General features: G+C 41.9%; 1 protein-coding gene across 6 annotated transcripts in view; it reads left to right on the top strand.

Annotated features, from left to right (window-relative positions):
• Positions 1-7,428: 7,428 nt before the first annotated feature.
• cic (Putative transcription factor capicua) overlaps positions 7,429-9,660 on the top strand; it is a 116,277-nt gene continuing 114,045 nt past the window's right edge. For 2 of the 6 annotated variants that reach the window (XM_065448484.1, XM_065448478.1), the window contains exon 1: positions 7,981-8,116. The gene's annotated coding sequence lies outside the window, so the exon portion shown is untranslated. The other 4 variants (XM_065448479.2, XM_065448481.2, XM_065448482.1 and 1 more) reach the window with 4 other exon arrangements.

Raw genomic sequence — 9,660 nt, 5'->3', positions numbered from 1 at the left:
CATGGAACTAGACTTTTACGACGATTCTCTTCTACTTTCCCATATAAGCATATGCTCTAATGTTTGTAATTAAGAAGTGATCTGATTAGGTTAATTAGTCAATTGATTGCTTTGGTATTTCCTGCAAGTGATGTCTGCATGGACTCATAACTCATCTGTAGTGAAACAGTTCAAGATAATTTTGTAGACTTTCTTTTTAAGTGTTCTAAGTAAAAAAAAAACACTGTATCATAGCCTTTGTGTCAAGAACATGGACACGAAATACAATTTGACAAAGACCATTTGGCAGTACCTTCGAGATTCAAAGCTTGTTCAGCCGGACTTGGAAGCGCAATGTCGTTGCCACTCAGTTGTAGCACAAACATAGTTTCATGCTGCATTTAATAGGTCTTTGCATCTCATTAACTACTGCTAGCAGTGCTACATGAGTTAGCTTTAATGGGGGTGTGGGCGATATTCATGCTTTAGTCACAAATTTGTTTACAAATCCATTAGATTCTGCCTGTTTACTACGGACAAGTATAGGTACATAGGAGAGGGAAATAATTGAAACTACTTCACACAACAATTATGATTCACTGTGGTGCAGTCTGCTATGAAAGACGGGGACCTTTAGTTGCCAAACTTGAACAGCCAGTGTGTGCAAGGTCAGCACATTCCTGATGAAGACTGCACATTCTACTTACTCAGCAGTGAGAAATTCAGTAGTGGAATGAATAAAAGGGGAAACAATTATCCAACGATTCCTATGTTTTTATTGATTTTTATAGTTATTTGTTTGTACACAGAATTTACAATATAACTGGCAGAACCTACAGCCCTGAGCTAGCTTAGGTTCAATAAAAATTATACATAGAGAAAGATTATTAATGGTTTCATACAGCATAATGAGATTACATGCATAAGGAAATAATGTAACAATTTAGTATGCACAAACACTAATAATATGTTTCAACAATTTTCACAACTACAACAAAGCAAAGAAAGCTCTAGCGAAATAGAGGAAAGAAAGAATGGGACACCCCTGACTTGCTATAAACATACCCAGTGCTGAAACAACAAACTTGTATGCATTATTGACAGGCAGTAGTGAGAAATATGCAAATATGCTTCCACTATTTCCGCTAAATGGCAGGGAAAGCCAATTAATTCAAGATTATGCAGTAGTTTCTCATGCGACACCTTCTTGAAGGCTTTGCTGAAGTCTATAAAAATGCATCAGTTTGTCCTGGGTGATCAAATGTAATTAAAAAATCATGTACATTGGTAAGTAGCCGAGTTGTAATAGATCTTCCGTTGGTAAAGCCGTGTTTAAATGGAGACAAAATTTTATTGCTATACAAGAAAGACATTATATAATCAGCTATGACGTATTCCACAAGTTTTGAATAAGCAGAAGTAATGGACATGGGCCTGTGATTTGTCATGTTAAGCTTATCACCTTTCTTAAGAACCGAAGCAATGTGCACCGTCTTCCAGTCTGTAGGAAGCTCACTGTGTTTAAATAATTATTTAAAATATTAGGCAAGTATTCTGCAATCTGCGCAACAAAATGTTTCAAGAACACATTAGGGATACCATCTATGTCTGTGCTTTTTTTGTCGTTCAATTTACGTATCATAGACAGCACCCCTTCACTTATTATCACTGGTATATCCGACATGGAAGCTTCCATGGTTTTCAAACCAACGTGGAAAAACACTGTGAAAGTATATATCAAATGCACAGCTGCATTAGTTATAAGCTGCGTTATTTTTAAGCTGATCATTTATTGTAATTTTTTGCATGGATTCCTTTGTCTGTCTGAGAAATGCCAAAATTTTGACGGATGTGTTTTAAGAAATTCAGGAAGTGAAAAATTGAAATAACGATGCTTGGCATGTTGCAGTTTAGTTGCCAGATCATTTTTCAGTTCCATGTAAGTTTTCTTGCACATATTCTGTTTCTTTCTCATTCGTTTTAATTTCCATTTAGTGTGTACGTTTTCACTGCTAACCCATGGGTTATTGCAATTTTTTGTAACCTTTCTCATAGGTATTTGGTACCCTTCATCGACGCTACAGATGTGTTCTCTTCGAAATAATTCTGAATGTGCCCAATTGCAACATTGTTTGATATTATAGTGGCACCATTTACAGGGACAGAAAAATAGTGCTTTCGTCACTTTTCCATTGCTACAGTCAATGCATATCGGTCTGACAAGCCAGTCATTTAAACCTTCATTCTGCTAATTCATCATCATGCATGTTCCGAAAAATTCAGCTTGTTTAAAATGCTCCTTTTGAGCTTTTTATAAACTGCACTTCATAATGGGCAGTATAAGGAGGGAAACTTGCAAATTTAGGAAATACTGGGATGTCAACACTGTTTTGTATTATTGGTGAAAAAGGCTGTCCATTACTTGGAAACTATCGGAGAAATAGTCAATATTCGGTTTGATTAGCTTTTGGCACTATTTGATTCATAGTCGATACAATCTCAAAAATTACTATTCGCACATCCCTGCTGTGCAGTGCTTACTCCGGTTTGTCACCGATACATCGCCAACATGACCACCACAGGATTTATTCCAGGGAAGCAGTAAATGAGCAGCCAAATTGGATCAGATGCTTTGTGGTGCGGTTGCCTTTACTTGCCCCACTGATTACACTACCAGGCCCTGCAAATTTGCTTTTCTTTGAGGGAGAGGGGAGTGCAGAAAACATCACAGGAATACCACATCAGCTTGCCACATCTTTTATTCATTCATTCATTTATCCATCATTTTCTCTCTTTACAGAAGAAGAAAAGGCAATTGCCAGTACAAAAGCAGACAGCCACTGGTTCAGCATTTTTACAAAGGTTCATGCCCTAAATTTATCTGCCAACAACATTCCAAGATCACAAACACACGATGACACCATTTATACATTGATTATTGCACTATACGACACAAATCACAAATGTGAATTGAGGTGGGAACATCTTGGTGGACGCCCAAAATGATCACTGGCTTCCTTCTCTGCTGGTTTCTGAAGGTGTGCAGTTAGGCAGGAGTATTCTAATCCTGTGCTCACAGCTTTACCCAATTCCTGGCACCTTTTATTTTCCTCGCATAGCTAAGCCTGCAATACACTGAGGCTTGAAGTCCCCTTACAAATTTACATGGCCACATACTCTCCCCGAGCTTTTACCTACGTGGGTTTCTTCATAACAAACAACCACCAGCTTGGCATTATTGTAACCTCATCTTGACTTCCATGACGAAGGCTTCTAATACAAGTGTGACTTTTTAGAAAGGGAAACACTGCACCACTAAACACCTGTGACTGCACATAACGATTAACTTTGTGCTCATGCGACACATATGCTGCATGTCTTTCAGTTGGCCATGCACAACCCTTACGATGAACTAATGTGTTGGGCACACATGTATTCTAGAAGCTGATCACCACCGCCAGATGTGCAGAAAAGGTGACGATGGCAGATGCTATCCTAGTATCGGAACATTTTGAGTGCCCTTTTATACATATTTCTTGAATACTGCTTCCAAATAGATTTGGCGGACTGGAGCAAACAACATACACAGGAGTTTAGATCCCATAAGTAAGGTGTGCAGGTTTTTCTACTAGTTTTCTGCACTTGGTGCGTAAACTAAACACAAAACTACAAATAAGGCACCTGCAATAACCCTCCTATAAATAAGGCACCTCGATTCTCATATGCCTCCTTTTATGTTCCCGTGGTTCATGATCTACAGAGGCAGACACCCTACTTTTTGTCTTTAGAGGCATATATGCATAGGTAGTCATGGAGGCATCGAATAATCAAGGAGTACAGGAGGCATATGTGAATACCTTGGGAGGTATCTACAAAGATTCCACATCTACCTTGCTTCTCCACAAGAAAACTAGAAAATTATCTTTCAATAAAGGGGTCGAGCAAAGAGGCACAATCTCTCCAATGATATTTCCTGCATGCTTAGAAATAGTATTCAAGCCATTAGACTTGGAAGGCTTAAGAGTGAGGATCAACATCAAATATCTCGACAACCACAGGTTTGCAGACAACATTGTCTAGTTCAGCAACACTGGGGATGAATTGCAACAAATTGCTGAGGTCCTTCACCGAGAAAGGTTAAAAGGGTTGAAGATTAGTATCCAGATGACAAAGGTATTGTCCAATAACTTGGCAAGGAAACAAGAATTCATGATTGTCAGTCAGCCTCTAGAGTCAGTGCAGGAGTATGTTTATCTCACAGGGGACCTTGATTATGAGAAAGAAATCTACAGAATAAAAATGGGTTGGAGTGCATATTGCAGGCATTACCAAATCTATACTGGGAGCTTAACACTATCGTTGAAAAGAAACATGTACAATAATTGCATTCTACTGGTGTTAACATATGGGGCAGAAACTTGAAGGTTCACAAAGAAGCTCAAGAACAAGTGAAGGACTGCACAAAGAACAATGTAACGAAAAATGCTAGGCATAACGTTGAGCAGTGTGGATCAGAGAGCAAACAGGGATAGCCGATATTCAAGTTGACATTAGGTGAAAAACATAGAGCTGGGAAGGCCATGCAAGATGTAGGGCAGATAATCGGCAGACCATCAGAGTTGCAGTATGGGTGCTGAGGGAAGGGAAGTGCAGTCGAGGACGGCATAAAATTGGGTAGGGCGATTAAATTAGGAGATTTGCAGGCACAAGTTGGAATCTGCTAGCGAAAGACAGATGTAATTGGAGATTACTAAGAGAGGCTGTCGTCTTGCAGTGCACATAAAAATAAGCTGCTGATGATGATGCATAGGTAGATATAACCAAGTCTTGAGAGCTTACCGATGCTGCTCCTGGTATCGATTGGAGATGTAGTACAATTCATTACATCACAAGTAATACATAGAACACAGCCTCAGGTGCATGCAATGCTCATACACTGTCTTGAGCACAAAAACTGCCACATTCAAATCTTTTGCTACACAATGCCCCCCACAAAGAGTGCACATCAGGCTTTTTCTTTTATGCCAAAGCCACTAATGTCTGAAGATAAATTTCCTGTAGGAATTTAGTTTATAAAATGACTGCCCTTACAGCTCATCTTGTGCATACATGTCAATGCACAGTCGCTGAAATGTTAGTGCCGAGGCATTCACTTCTAGCATGCAGTCATGTCAAGCATTCAATAAAGTTTGACGGGAAAATTGGGAAGTCTTTAGTGAACTTCAATCTGGACGCCACACTAGGCCTACCTGCCCTAACTTTTAACCCTGCAGTGGCAAATAAATTTGTTTCTCTGTCTCTCTCATAAGGTTACACGTAATTCTGTTACTTAGCTCACCTCGCATAAAACAAAAGGAAATTTCAGTTTCCAAAGAATCTTTGAGAAACAGTTTTGAGTCCGCAGCAAGCTGGAACTGCAATACAAGCTGTCCTCACGAGGCTAACAGCTTACTTGATGGATGTATCTCACAGGGGAACTCGATACATCCATCCAGTAACCTGTTATGCTCGTGAGGACAGCTTAGCATTGCAGTTCCAGTTTGCTGCATGCTAAAAACTGCTCCTCAAAGATACTTTGCAAACTGAAATTTCCTTTTGTTTTATGCCAGGTGAGCTAAGTAACAGAACTACATTTTCAGTACAACCATTCTAAGCCATTGCTGCTTGAGGTGCATCAATTTCAAACATTCATCACCATCAGCCTGTTTTATGTCCACTGCAGGACGAAGGCCTCTCCCTGCGATCTCCAATTACCTCTCTCCTGCGCCAATCAATTCCAACTAGCGCCCGCGAATTTCCTAATTTCATCACTCCACCTAGTCTTCTGCCATCCTTGACTGCGTTTCCCCTCTCCTAGTACCCATTCTGTAACCCTAATGGTCCAACGGTTATCTAACCAGCGCATTACATGACCTGCCCAGCTCCATTTTTTCTCCTGATGTCCATTAGAATATCGTCTATACCCGTTTGCTCTCTGACCCAAACCGCTCTCTTTCAGTCTTTTAACGTTCTGCCTAGCGATCTTTGGTCCATCGCTCTTTGCACGGTCCTCAACTTGTTCCCAAGCTTTCTTGTCAGTCTCTGCCCCATATATCAGCACTGGTAAAATGCACTGATTGTACACCTTCCTTTTCAATGATAATGGTAAGCTTCCAGTCACAAGCTGACAATGTATGCCATATGTGTTCCAACCAATTTTTATTCTTCTATGAATTTTCTTCTCATGATCAGGGTTCCCTGTGATTAATTGATCTAGGTAAACATACTCCTTCACTGACTCTAGAGCTGACTGGCGATCTTGAACTCTTGTTCCCTTTACCGGCTATTCATCATTATCTTTGTCTTCTGCATAATAATCTTCAACCCCACTCTTACATGTACTCTCTTCGTTAAGGTCCTCAATCATTTGTTGCAACTTGTCTGCATTGTTGCCTTTTTGTAATCTATGAAAGCCATATAAAGAGGTTTATTGTACTCTGCAGATTTCCCGATAATCTGGTTAGTGACATGGATGTGATCCATATTGTAGAGTATCCCTTCCTGAAGCCAGCCTGTTCCCTTGGTTGACTAAAGTCCAGTGTTGCTTTTATTCTATTGGAGATTATTTTGGTAAATATTTTATATAATACTGGGAGTAAGCTAATGGGCCTACAATTTAGTATTTATCTACTTATGTAACAACTGCATACTATGTGCAACCTTATAATAGCGACCCATTATATATCTTTAATTGTACAGGATTCACCCTGGTCAGGTGAAGGGAAGGGTACATCACTATTATTATTGGCATCGGGGGCCAGTGTCTTCGACAAACTACATGCAGTACCTTAACAGACGGGTCACTTTTGGTATTTACTTCCAGATTTACAAGCTACAAAACGTACTGTACTGTGCAATTTCCGGCAGTTTTGGTATTAACACTACTAATAATGCAACGTTTAATGAAAACTTTGCACGAAAGTTACTTTTCAGTGTCGAGGATTTTGCGAGACGACGGATTTCTCCGAGAAAAGATCGAACCATGTTGTTTGTAAGATTAATGAGGGAAACTCAATCCGCTTGACTGTTGGCAGCTACTGTGCTGCTATCTCGCCCCAACGGCTCCAAAGTGCAGCTAATATTTAATACTAAGGGCCACCAACTAGCACACTTTCGCAGATAAACGCTGAACGATAGGCATCTAGGTTATTTCCCACTGTAGGGCCCGAAGGTGCGCGCTGATCCCCTTCGGCAAATACGTCCTCGAGTTTCCGCCGCCTCTTAAGAAACAAGACTGGGGTGTAATGAAATCCCCTGCTCAGATGAAACAATGCTGTCTAGGAGCGATCGTCTTCTGTCGGCTGGATCCCCCCCCCCCCCCCCCCTTCCATATTCAACTCAACAACACACATTTACCCAGATTGTTGCTGTGCGGGCATCGAGGTTTAAATTTAGCCTTTACATATGGACGTGCGGGCACATCGCTGACTGTCGGCGTTTAGCACGCGGATGCGAGAAGCTAGCGTCGTCTACGTCACCGCGGACGTAGAGTCGTAGTAAACGAAACACTAAAGAGAAAAGGGCAATTGCTTTTACCCTTGGAAGGAAGTTCATGATATCATCAACGCACACCACTCCGCAGCCAAATATCGCCCATATGGCATTTCTTCTCGCCCATTGGCCGTAGTAGATGACGTCAGTGTTTCCTGTGTGCACATGCTGTAAACGCACAGGCCCTGGGCTAGACGGACCCGCGAGCTGCCAAGGTGAGTCCGATACGTGCTTTTAGTCGCTCGCTTGGGAGTCCGATGCTCTTGCAACACAATATGTGCAGCGGTCACTATTTGTTGCACTCGCATAAACATTCATAGCATTTGCGAGCACTGCACCTATTAAGGTTATTTTTCGGCCTCCGAGAATAAACAATGTGAAAGACCCGTGGGTGCACGACTCGCCAATCGGATGACAGAAATTCTTTCTATGGGTGGCACGTGACCTGTGTGAACCAATGGTGAGCAAGCACAGTACTAGGTAACCACTCATTCACCATTTTTACAGGGCTTGGTTATGCCGTGCACAATTGAAGTAATTTTGTTTCGTCCTGTTTTACAAGCACAGTGACATGCTTGGATAGTAGCCTTCATTACTCTTCGCGAAGGTAAGCCTAGGCAATTTTCGCCAGTTCGAAGGATTGTCATCCGGCGGTGGTCTGTGTGTCATTGTGCGTGGTTGCTGCTTGTGATGACATTTGTGCCGTGTTTACGGCATTATATCTATGAGTAATTGCATTCGAATTATGCTCTTCCCTGCTTGCGCAGCGGTTACTAGTTTAGTGATCTTGAGTGTGCACTGGTAGCATTTGCATCTGCAGCGCGGCAAGCGTGCAATTGCGACTTGTTCTAGCGTGCCCCCTCAGCTCTCGGAGAGTGCATGCAGCGGCAGCTTGGGAGAAACCCATATCGCATCGCGACAACTTTCGTGGCGTTTAAGCTACTTTCTCCGCTTGCATTTGGATGACACCACCGTAAGCTTCGTTAGGTGCGAATAAACAATGTTCTAATGTCACAGCACGGCGTGCAAGGATGTTTTGTCAGCTCAGCTGGCAGTTCCTATCGCTGCTGTAGCCCTTGTGTTTTATTTGTTTGTTTCCTGCGTGCGGATATGGGCCCGTTGTATAACACCTTGTAGCGTAGACACAATGCCGCTTCTAGGAACGTCGCATCTGCTGTTTTTTCGCCGTGAACGTTTAGTCAGTGGCCTGAACTGTGATTTTCGTGCGCGAGGGAATAGATGGACGCTGCAAAAAAAAAAAAAAAAGCGCAGGAATAGTTTTTGAATAGCTCGCGCACGCGCAACGATATCGTTAACCTGTAGAGCTGGTTCCCCCTTTGCACGAAGCTCTCTTGTATCTTTTGCACGCCTGCTTCGTGCCCGTGAAAGAAAACTTTTGCACGCGCTGGTTTGCAGGAGAGCTCGCAGCATAGTTCAGAGCCTCGAAGTGTGCTCGGAGTTGGTACGTCTGCCTTTTGCGGTCGCAATCGTTGTATTCCTGTCGCGTGCTGTGCGCACGTTTATGGTGAACAGCAGCCGTAAATGTTTTACAGAATAGCTTTGGCGTAATAATGCAAACTTTAACCGATCAAGCTCGGTTAAAGCGTTGCAACTGTAGAATTACTGCAGTTGGAGTTAGTAGAGTTTCGTTTATAGAATGCACGTAGCAGCGTTTGCCTGATTTTGGTTATGCAATAAGAATGCTTGTGTTAACTCAAATGCGTGCTTTCCTGCATATACCTGATACGAGTTGGTTGTTGTAAATAGCCTGAACATTAAGTTTGCCTCTGTAATGGAGATATTTTTGAGGTGGTTGTAATAGTCGTCGCAGTATAACTTGCGGTGACTTTGTGCTCTTGCAAAGTCTAGCGAGCACACACAATAAATGACTTAAATGTGCAGGTTGGTTTTGAGAGCTCTATTTGCGGCGATCTCGTAAAGAGCGTGCATCCATGTCGACATTACGACGCACGAGTGGCTTTTATTTTTATTTCTCTTGCAACAGGTGCGCTATCTTTTAGTGTCGAGCCTTTTATCAGTCGTGCGTAAAAGGCGCCTGTAATATTGTATGTCCAAATTAATTACAGACTGCGAGCACACTTTGCACATGTGCTTGGCATTTACAACTTTTGCATGTGCGCACACGTAGCA

Source organism: Dermacentor albipictus, chromosome 4 (genome assembly GCF_038994185.2).
Source record: "Dermacentor albipictus isolate Rhodes 1998 colony chromosome 4, USDA_Dalb.pri_finalv2, whole genome shotgun sequence".
In the NCBI taxonomy this organism is placed as follows: Eukaryota; Metazoa; Arthropoda; class Arachnida; order Ixodida; family Ixodidae; genus Dermacentor; species Dermacentor albipictus.
Note: the sequence above shows the minus strand (reverse complement) of the source record. Positions and strands in the feature narration are given on the sequence as shown.